Source organism: Chinchilla lanigera, unplaced genomic scaffold (assembly GCF_000276665.1).
Source record: "Chinchilla lanigera isolate Chin_1 unplaced genomic scaffold, ChiLan1.0 scaffold00021, whole genome shotgun sequence".
NCBI lineage: Eukaryota > Metazoa > Chordata > Mammalia > Rodentia > Chinchillidae > Chinchilla > Chinchilla lanigera.
In genome coordinates this window covers 23239720-23251324 of record NW_004955422.1, presented here as the reverse complement: position 1 = coordinate 23251324, position 11605 = coordinate 23239720, and the positions used below count along the sequence as shown (strand labels likewise).

The 11605-nt window shown below is 43.6% G+C and overlaps 1 protein-coding gene across 1 annotated transcript in view; it reads left to right on the top strand.

The window, feature by feature from the left end:
• The first annotated feature begins 74 nt into the window (after window positions 1-74).
• Window positions 75-11605, top strand: part of Hsd17b3 (hydroxysteroid (17-beta) dehydrogenase 3) — a 146499-nt gene continuing 134968 nt past the window's right edge. Inside the window, exon 1 of the mRNA XM_005384689.2 lies at window positions 75-526. The gene's annotated coding sequence lies outside the window, so the exon portion shown is untranslated. The remainder of the gene's footprint in view (window positions 527-11605) is intronic.

Below are 11605 nucleotides of genomic sequence, written 5' to 3'. Positions count from 1 at the left end.
CCTCGCGGTCCGCCCCGGCCCAGCGGTCCCAGCCGCGTCGGCAGGGCAGTGGGGCACCCGCTCTGAGCGCCCCACAACGACCTCCAGCGCGCGCGGACAGCCGACGCACCGCGGGCCGCTGCCACTGCCGCTGAGGACCAGTGGACTGCACCACCCTCCACGCGCCTGTCCAGCCCGCCAGCCAATCGCAACGCCTCCTCACGCACGTGACATACACCGACCAATGGATGCCCGAGGTGCCCATGAGGCACAGGCGGCCCTCGGGGCTTTCAGATGGGCGCGGGCTGTCGAGGGACCGCACAAGGACCGCGAGGGGACTGAGAAGCTGTGAGGCTCGCGTGGAGGCCTACTCCCCGTGGTCCCAGGATGGAGACTGCCTGGAAAGGAGGAGGCGGAGTAAGCAGCGTCCTGCAGCCTCGGGGCCAGTGCCACGCGAGCGTGCCTGTCACCCAGCAGCTTCCCACTCTTCCCCGCCTGGTGCTCTCAGACCAGCTCTTCGAACCTCCTGGTTTTCAGCTGGCCCCAGGTATTCCAGAGAAGTGAGACTTGTTAAAGAAGGTCATGATGTCTAAAGCCTAGAATAACGAACAAACATTATGAAGATAAATCACTGCCTTGTAGCTCAGGGCACAGGTCCCATGTTGTATGCCAATCCAAAAATATGGTCACATCAGAACACCAGCACGGTAATTTTGGGAAAACATTATTGTACCTAGTAGAGTAAGAGGACTGAAGACGTTGCTTTCGTATTAGTCTCACTATTCAAGGGAGAACTGTGCCCATTCTTGGGGATTTTAACAAATAATGGAATTGGTTTTATGGTACACTTGTGCAATGTTAAATTTAAACAGTGTGAGTGACAAGTGACACCGTGCTCTGCCCACAGTCTATGAGAATCCAAACAAATGGACAGACTATTTGAACACGTAACTATACGGATAGTTTGGGGACTCAGGGGAAGAGCAGCCAATCTAGAGGGAAAGAGGAAAAATGAGACTTGTTAGAGAAGACTGTCTAAAGAGGTGGTCACTGAATTGATTCTTGGAAGTTATGCTTGAGAAGGTCAAGCAAAGTAAGGGGAATAGTGGTCTTAGCAAAGTGGTCAGTAATATGAAGAAAAGGTAGAAGAACACAGTGAAGAGATCAGCAGTTTCCTGTTGTGACATATATTGCTGTGTCAGGGGTTTTGTATCCTTTGGCCCCAGCACCCATTCTACCCTTGACTAGGAGGGAATGATTTCCTCTCCTTGTGTATAGTCTTGGTGTGTCATTATTAAAATGCCTGGTGCTGGCCCAAGCTTGGATTGATTTGTGACTCTAGGCCAACTGGATTATCTGCCAAGAGTGAGAGAGAAGGCAGTGTTACAGGAAGTTCAAGAAAAAGTGTTTAAACATCTCCACTCGAGTGGGGGTGAGAGCGTTGACTTTGAATCCATAAAAGGAGTATTCTGAGATTGGATGGAACGCACAGTCTACACTTAGAGGTCAGATGTGTGACATTTCTTTTGGCAAATCAATACCTTGGAGTCTACTTTCTTCATTTTTACATGTTACAGCTGGCTGTAAATACTATATTTCAGTTATTTGAAAAAGATACTGTATATTAATGGTATCATATTTCATAACCCAAAACTAAATGCCTAGTATTTGCAATGAGCACTGTTTTGGGAAATCCAGATGATGTAGACTTCTGTTCTCTACTACACCTTGGATGGGTATTCCCACCCAACAATTCAATAATATGTGCAAAAATTTTATCCATTTTACTATGATTTTATGTTTATGTTACATGCTTCTTGGATTTTTAATTCTTTCTTAGGGAAGCCCTCACACTAAATCCATATAAACATCTTCCCAACATTTCTTCTAATATTTCTTTAATATTTTTAAACCTTTACTCTATTTGTAATTTGTTTATACATTGATATTGATTTCATAATTAGACTTTTAATTTACTTTTTTTGTTTGTTTATTTTGTTATGAGACAGGATCTTGCTATGTAGTTTAGCCTGGCCTTGAACTCACTACGTAGCCCAGGTTGACCTCAAACTCATGGCACTCCTCCTGCCTCAGCCTCCTGAGTGCTGGCATTACAGGCATGTGCCACTATGCCCAGCTTTGCTTTTAAAAATTAAATCTATTTTAGCTATTCATAAATAACTATAAATTAATAGCATAATGTGATTTTTCATTCTTGTATACTACGTGTAATGTTTAAATCTGGTTAAATATACCTCATTTATCATTTGTTTACAGTAAAAATTTTCTAAGCACTCTTCTATCTGCTTAAAATGTACCATACAGTATTGTTATCTAAAATACCTCACTAGTAGTAGCTCCTGTCTAATCGTAACTTAGTACCCAGACCCAAACAGTATTGTTAAATGTTTATATTGTACTGTATCAATACCTGATTATTACTTAGATATTACACAGCTTTGTATAACAGTCCACCATAAACTTAATGGTTTAAAGCACCACACATGCTCTCTCACAGTTTTGGGGGCCATATATCCTATCACAGCTTCCTTTTTCTTTTTTTGAACCAGGGATCAAACTCAGGACCTTCCACTTGCCAGGCAGGTGCTTGGGCCACTGAGCTGTATCCCTGGCCCTTTTTTCTTTTATGGCCTGGTGAAAATTGTATTTTGATTTCTGTTTTAAGGCAGGCTCTGTGCCACTGAGCTGTATCCCCAGCCCAAAAGACTGCTTGGCATTCAATTCTAGTTTCTTTTTTTATTTTTGGTACCAGAAATCGAACTCATGACCTTGAGCTTGCCAGGCAGGCTCTGTGCCGCTAAGCTATATCCCTAGCCTGATTCTAAGATCTTTTAAACAGTATTTTCATAAGGACTGAAAGAAAACAGTGCACTGGAATGCATCTTCATCTGAGAAAATAGAAGGTGGACAAAACAGTATTCAGTCTAATAATGTTAGCTGATGCCCTCTATGGATCTTATAGAAAAATTCTTCATGAAAATAACTCATATTTAGGGCCCCAGCTGTGTATATGTTGGGAAGATGAGGAATTTCTGACTCCTGACTCCCAAAGGCCCCCAACTCACCTGGGGGATGGAGGCAGCAGGTGGAGGGAAGGATGCACGTCAAGGTCCCAGGCCCTTTGCAGAGCTCAGAGAACTGGAGGAAGGAGGTACAGTGCCTGCCCTCTCTAAGCAGGGACGATGTACACAGTCATAAGCAGTGACTACAGGGTGATCCCTAAAGCCCAGCCAGAGGGAGTTTCATTGGAAGACTTAAAGTCAGGGCTGGGATTTGCAGCTAAGTGGTTTTCCAGGCAATGCAAGCAGGCCCCAGAGCAGCCCAGACAAGACGCCACACATGGAAGGGGGCCGTGAGACTGACAGTGCGGATCGCGCTTGCTGGGTCTTCAGTATATGGGAGCTGTCCGTGAGTAGATTACTACTGGAGCATCTGGAATGGTGACACTGGAGAGACTTGTAAAAGGATACCCCTGTGCTTAACCCCTTTGAGCATCTGTCAGATGTCACTTCTTCAATTTTACAACCATGTAATCAATATCTACTCGTCCTTTCATCTTGTGCATAGCCCATCTGAAGGGTAGTATTACTGAACTTTCCTTCCTGGAGTTAGAATGATCTTGTTTTAGAAAAAAATTTAATGATATATCAAAGGTACCCTTCTCAACAACTACCTGATTTCCCCTTATCCCACCTGCCTGTTAGGCTGTCCTGAGGATTAAGAATCACTTGTTCGAAATCTAGACTTAATGTGAGTTATAAAATTGTAGTAATTGCCAAAATAATTACTGTTCTGTGAACTCCCTGAAGATAGGAGTCCTACTGTTCACATCTGAATGTTACCTACAGCACTCAGCAGTTTCCTGCAGTGCTGAATTAGATTTAATTGGAGATCAATTGAACTTAGCATGCAAGCAAAAAAGCAGCAGAGATTATATTAAAACCTTCCTGGAGGGTTTTTGCATTTGTGTGACCAGGATGACTTCAGCACACAGAGTTACCATGGCATACTTCGGAGGATGCCATGTTTTGGGCCTTATTCCTGGAGAAAGTCACTGAGCTGCCAGGGAGCATCTGCCCAAGGGAATCTGTCCCCACACTAGTGGGGAGCTGTTCCCATCAGGTGCTGGAGACTTGGTTACAGTTACTGTAGATGCCTGCTCTGAGAGGTGATGGCTATGTGATATGGGCAGTTTTGAGTGTGACACTAAAGAATTAGTAAGTAGTCTGTAAGCACTGCCAATCTGCCACTATGCAGAGGAAAAGACCAGACAAGATGGAGACTTCATTGGTAGTTGTTGTATTGGGTTAAATAACCCTTAGTTATGGTGGACTGATTAGGCCTGCAATCTCCCAAGCCAGTGGATGGTGAAGACTTAAATAAATGAGGCAATTGACATGATTTCAGGGCTCCAGGAGGGTCTCACTCTCTTACAGCTTTTTTTTTGTTTGTTTTTTTGTTTTTGTTTTTTTCTGGTACCGGGAATTGAACTCACAACCTTGCACTTGCCAGGCAGGTGCTGTGCCGCTGAGCTAAACCCCCAGCCCCTCTCTTACAGCTTTGATATTCTCTGAATTTAGATGAAGACTTCTCTTGGAAGCCTGTATTTATTTGGTTTACAAACAAGGGAGGAGGATACTGAAGAAAATGCAGGAATCTGGGCAGGATTTGGGAATGCCTTTAAGGACTTCTCCAAGTACAATCTCCTTAAAGTTAAAAGGGGTTGGAGCCAGACATCCTCAGCTGTGGCCTTATCTTGTCCTTTGAGGTGTCACAGTTTCACAGGCCAATACAGGCCTCAAGGTGAACAGTGACTCACAGAGGTTTACTTATATGAGTCCACTGCCCATCCGCAAACAAGGTGCCTAAGCTTTGGACAACTCACAGATAAACATGGAAAGCCAATTGGTTAATATTAAATCCTGCTCAGAGCCACTTTGTAGTGGTCTCCAACAGTTGTGGGTTCATCTTTCTTTTATTTATTGTTGATGCGAAGGATTATTTTTATTTATTTTTCTTCCCTCCTAAAATCCTTTGAGTCTGGAAGAAAGCTTACAGGTTATCTATTTCTCTATATTTAGCCTAACGCTGTTATTCATTGAAAAAATGCATACTGAATACCTACTATGACTCAGAATTGGACTGGCCTCCAGGTTTGACCTGTAAGTAGTATCAACATGACTCCATGTCCTTAAAATCTAGAAGTTAGAAATTTTAGGAATATCAAATATTATGGTGGCCAAACATAAGATACTGTGGGAGTGTATGCTCAGGGAAGATACCTTGTCCAGGAGGTGAGATTCTCCAAGGAAATAATATCTTAGGTGATAACTGAAGGTCAATGTGAGTTAGTGAGGGGATGGAAGAACAGGAGGGTGGGAGAGATATTGGGCCAAAGTTATAACTACAGATGTAAACTAGTTCTTACTCAATTGAAAAACAAAGACTGAGTTTCTAAAAGTAAAAAAGCAAGCATATTCTAATTGGAGAAAGCACCTGTGAGATTTCAGGTTTGGCCAACCTCATTTCATTATGGAGAGCTGCACACATTGTGGCAGCTGGCTGTCAATGCACATATTATGTCAGGTTTTCTTAGACTCTTACTACTTTTTGAGGTGGAACTGCTCTACTTTAGAAAACAACTCTTCCATTGGTGCTCTATAGAGAGCCCTTTCAAGTCCTCATCAAGGCCCAGGGAGTTTATACTTGTAATCCTATGGAAAAGGTATTGGAATTCTAGTGAGTTAATTCCAATCACTTCCAGTGCAACCCATGGTGAGAATAAAGACGCTAAGACATATTTGTAGTTATGGGAGCCAAGGGATTCTAAGTCCAGCTAACATGATTGCTGTCTGGAACAAAGACTTCAACCCAGGCTGAACCCAGGTTTTATTAATTTGTGAGGAAGAGAGTGGCTTGAGGATGAGTAACTGTGAGAGTGGCAGAAAGTTCATGAATGCTGTGAGCTGGGCTGGATAGGAGACCTGAAATCACCTCTGCAATATGCAGAAAGATATGTAGAAAGAATAATCTGCATTACACAATTGAGGTAGTATTTAATGTTTTGGGTTGATGCTTCAGCTCTGATGTGTAATCTTTTCTGCCCTGGGAAGTCATAGCCTCTTACCTAGAGACTCAATTCCAGCCGACAATATGGAGCACGACTCTCCATTCTGCCCAGGCTTACACGTTTTATTTGGGAGCTACAGGGGCGGGGAAACACTGCCTTGTCGCCTTGCTTCAAAGACTACACATCAGCACCTCAACTGGACCAATTTGCATTGCCTAAAGCCAATTGAAGGGTAAGGAAAAGTCCTAGCCAGCTCTGCACACATCAAAACATGGAAATTGGGTCAGGTTCATCCAAAGTGGAGACAATTGTTTCTTCAAGGAGGGTCACCCCAGTGGTCCTCCATAGTTTTCAACTTTGTCAGGCACCATTGCTTGATTATTTGCCTCCCCTCTGGACCCATGTTTGAAAGGACATCTGTCAAACAAAAGTGCACTTCTTCCCCTTCTCCCAACCTGGATTGCCTTAGTTATAGTATAAAGATTACATAATTCCATTTAAAGTTAAAGAAATGTGTTTTGTTTATTTTTTGGTCTTCTTTAACCACGTAAACCCCAGCTCTGCCTTGGTAAGGTCATCTTTCCTCCCTGAGACTATATTCTCGTCTGAACATGAAAATAGTAAAATAGATATGTATTTGTTAAGTAAGTATGAAGAGAAATGAACCTGGAGAGTAGGTATTTAGTGGACTGTTGTGGCGTGTGAGTCTTTTCTTAACAAATCACCCACGGAGGCACAGTGGCAGATCTGAATAAGATGGGTGAGGACTCACCGTAATATTTTTATGAGCCTGCCTTCCGTGTGTGAGACGGCATTTGGCGGCAGCAGTCTCTGTATTTTTCCTCACATCTCCTAAAGACATCCACAAGGACTTCCAGAATGCTTCATGAAGTAGCAAGAATGATGGGCTAACTGAGGCCAGGGGGAGGATCTTGAGGGGAATTCATTGTGACCCAACTTTTACTGCAATACATTTTTAATAATGTAAGCATTCACTGTATCCTGTGCTCAGCCCGCATATCTTCTGCCTGGGCTCTGCTTGGGGACCAGCAGCAGCTGCTTGTGGGGGGCTCCAGAGGCTGCCTGTGGCTCAGGAACCATGGAGGGCACCCTGCCCAGTTGGGGCTTCGTAAGTCATCCATGTGAGAGAGGGGTTGTAGGGAGCTGTACACTGGGCCATAAAACTTCTGCCCAGCAGTGACAAGTGTCACTTCCTCTTATGTCTTCTTTGTTAAAGCCAGTCACATGCCCAGAAAAACTCGGAAAAGCAATGTTTGCAAAAGGTCCTACTTGACAATCCTAAGGGCTTTCCTGAATCTGTCTTGTCTAGGCAACAAGGAGCTTCTGTGCACATCTCTGTGCTTCAACTGCTGCCCTAAGTGAAGACTCAGGCTCTCTAGCGAGGTTGGCAGAGCCGTCTCATCTCATGCCTCCAGGAACCTGGCCTGTTCTACTCATTCAGCTGTTAAAAAATATAGACAAAGTAGGCAGAGTGTAGCTGCACGAAGTCTTGACCAGCAGGTTGGGCAGCCCTCAGAGCCAGCGTGGACTCAGGCAGCGTCTGCGACAAAAAACAAGAGCGAGGTCAGAGCAGCGGAGTGGCACAGCGTGGCCTGGGCCATCTGTGAACAGGACTGGGCAGGTGGCTGTGCAGCTGCCTGCAGCTCATGGCTGTGGCTGGCTGAGACTCAGCTTGTCATTAGGAAAGTGAATTCCTCAGTCCAGGTACTAAGTCAGGGTGAAGTTCATTGTGTAAGGACTCAGGTACAGAGAGATCCTGGTCAGGTTTCGTTTGTTTAACACAGTATTTTGCTGTGCTGGACAGCAGCAGACTCTTCTTGGTGCTGAGTCAGGTGTGAGTAGGTAAGAGACCGCAAAGACCCCTCCTCTGAGACAGGGTCTGCTATGTAAACTCAAGCTGGCCTTGAACTCAGCCATGTAGACCAGGTTGGTTTTCAACTACTGTTATACCTCAGCCTTGCAAGTGCTGGGATTACAGGTGTGTGCCACCATGCCCAGCTGAAAATCCCCTTTCTGTGACTGAGCTGAAGCATTCTGGTGTATGATCACTTAAATTTATGATCACTTGAATTTTCACAGGTGTATGGATAGATGATAATACCAATGGATGCCTCAAGCAAAAATATGATTAATTTGCATTCAGATTTTGATGCAATATTTGCCTACTTTGTTCTCTTTGGTTAGAGATAATCTTATTTTGATATTGAAGGAGAGTCAGGATATGGCACCAAACACATGCCACTTTGGGATAACAGTCATTTTGAGCTAAAGATACCAGAGAACTAACAGATGCAGGGAGGTTTGTTGCCTTCTCCTTTCTACCTAGGAGCTGGATGTATGGTTCCCCCTGGTGGTGGTCGGGTGACCCCTTCTCCTGCAGCGGCAAACAGAAACATTGAAATGTCACCCAGGATTTGGAGGCAGATTTATTTAATGTCGATGGACACTGACCTCTAAAAAAGTGTCAAGCCCTGGAGGCTCAGGGAGGGAGGCGTTTGTGGGGCTGCAAAGGGGATGTACAGGGGCAGAATGGCTTGTCAATTGGTGATTGTTCCTACAATGTGCATCATAGTGACCAGCCATGCATCACAGTCACCAACCATGCATCATAGTGACCAGCCATGCATCACAGTGACCAGCCGTGCATCATAGTGACCAGCTGAGTCTGGGAAACAGAAGTAACAGGAACTGAAGTAAACTGGAGGTTACCTGGGCAACTCTTGACTGGGCAGTGTGAGCCAGAGATGATTCCACCTAAATACGCTTTAAAGTAACCTTGCTGTTCCATTACCTTCCCTCATATGGCTCCTAGTCACTTCTCACAATTCATTTGTGCCTGAATGCTAAAATGTTTTTCCCTTCTAAAATGTTAAGTCCTCATTCTCAAGTCTTAACTGCTTGAGTTTTACTGTTTTGTGAACTCCTGTGCACATATCATATTAATAAGATTTGTATTCTGTGGGCTGATGATAGAGAGCAATGGTAGCATGCTTAGCTGCCCCGCATGAGGTACCAGGTCTGACTTTTGTTGGTTAAATTAGCAGGCACAGCTGGACTTGGTGACAGGCCCTTGTAGTCCCAGCTACTTAAAAGGCTGAGGCAGGAGGATCACTTGAGCCCAGGAGCTGAAGGCCAGTCTGAACAACAGAGCAAGATAGTGTCTCAACAAATGAGTGAATGAATGAGCAAACGAATGAACGGTAAAGAAATACATTTGCGTACTCTCGGGTACTGAACCTAAGTTAGAGGAAAAGTGTTTTCTTCCTGGCCATTTATGAAGTACGACCTGGGTCTGGTACTGTCTGTCAGATGAAGTGCAGGTGAATGGCCACATCATATACCAGTTATCCTTCGCCCTCTTGTCCCCGTGTCGCATCCTTCCAAACATTTTTATAACTCGCGCTGTTCTGTGTAAAGTGGAAACTGACAAGGAGATGTTTCCAGGTTGTGGGGAGGAAGGAGCCTGGGAGAGTCGCACAGACAGCGCTGATGCTGCCTTCCTCTTGTGATGGGCGGGGCGCTGTTGGGGCAGCAGGTGGGGCATTGCTTCCCACACGCCCTTCTTGTCCAGTCCCTCCTCACTGTCCCCAAGGGGTGTACTGGGGCTGGGCCCCTGTACGACAATAAGCAAAGGGCTTTGCAGTGAAAGGAAGATGGGAGGGTCCCTGGGTCTCCAGGAGTAATTAAGTTGAAGCCGCCCCATTGGCTGGGTTTGTTTTTGTCTGGAGGCTGAGCAGAGGCATTAACCATTCACCACCAGGAGGGGGACACACGCAGAGAAAAGGTGTTACTAGCACTTCACCAGAGTTTGATTGGGACTTTGAGGCCAGGTTACAAGTTTCGAAATAATCATTCCTGTTTTGTGTTCTTCCTTTAGTTCCGACCTTGCTTTTAACTTGGAAGGTTATATTTTTGTATTCCTGAATGACATCTTCACAGCAGCAAATGGAGTTTACACCAAACAGAAAATGGACCCCAAGGTACCAGCTCTTCCCTCTTAGAGCTTTTAGAATTTGCCCATTGGCCCCAAAATGCCAGGAGAAGTAAATATGAATTTGTATGTTGTTGTGTAATTTACGTTATATGATCTATCAGTTTTCTGATAGATTTCTTTTTAATTATCTTGTGTAAGTACTTGTTACTCCTAATCTTGAAAAACTGTGGGAGAATATTAGGGAAAAAACAGATGCCACTATTTTATTTTATTTTGTTGTGGTTCTGGAGATGGAATCCACAACCTCTTACACAGTAGGCAAATGCTCTAACACTGAGCTATATTCCCAGCCCAAAATGTCACTGTTTTACATGCTCACTCATGAGGAATCAATCTGTCTGTCTGTCTGTCTGTCTGGAAAAGCACATTCTTTTTTGTCACTGGCTGCTGTGACTTTGTTCTTTTTTTTTTTTCTATCCTGAGTTTGCATCTTCACTTTTCCAAACTGCAGTTTCCTCTTTGTGGGATAAAGTGACTGGAATGGCGAATGCATGAGGTCCTCCAGCACAGCCCTTCTCACTGCAAAGTGTGGTAGCCCCAACCCCCACTGTCGCTGGAAGCCTCGGATGAGATGAACTCAGCATATGGTTCTTTGTCCCAGGTTCTTTGTGTCCCATGACAGACCCACTCCAGCCACAGGCTCATTTCCATAAGTGATTTTTTGTTTTAAATCTTTATGGCCATTTTTTTCTTTAACTTTAATTTTTTTTATTTTAAAGATAATAAGAATAAAAATGATATAGAATTTCAAAACAAGATGATAGGAAATTAACAATGATTATTATATTGCATATTGTTATCTTCAAAATAGTTGCTCAGATTACCACATATAGGCATGTAAGATTGATCAAACAATATGAAAACTAACTGTTCCTTTCAATGAACTAATAGAAATTAGTAGTACAATTATCTTAACTATCTATCTATATATACATATTCCTTCCTTTTTTTAAATAGTGGCAGTTTTACTTTTTATTTTTATTTTATTTGTCTTTTTTTAGACAGAGTCTCATTATGCAGTTTAGGCTGGGCTTGAACTCACTTTGTAGCCTAGGCTGGTCTCAAACTCACAAAGATCCTCTTGCCTCAGCCTCCTGAGTGCTGGGATTACAGGTGTGTGCCACCACATCTGGCAGTGGCAATTTTACAAAGCCAGGGTTGTTGCCTTTTGAAAAACCACAATATGTCATTCTTTTTTGGTGGAAAATGTGATTTGGTCACATTAATGAAAGTAAATACTTAACAGGCCAGAAATGAGATGTTTTCAAGGAGTTATGTTAACATTTTAAATCTTTATTTTGTTTAAGATTCCTCATTTTGCATAACATGGTTTAGAAAAACCTCACGGAATGGTAGAGACAGTCAGCCCTGGAGGCCTTCTGTTTTCAGCCATTTTATCCATAGTTTTTGGTGTCAAACAAATATTTATTCAGAAATCACAGCACAACTGAAATGCAACATTTTACGTCAGAAATTTGCTGAAACTATTTCAGAGTTGGTCAGATGCATACTCTAATTTG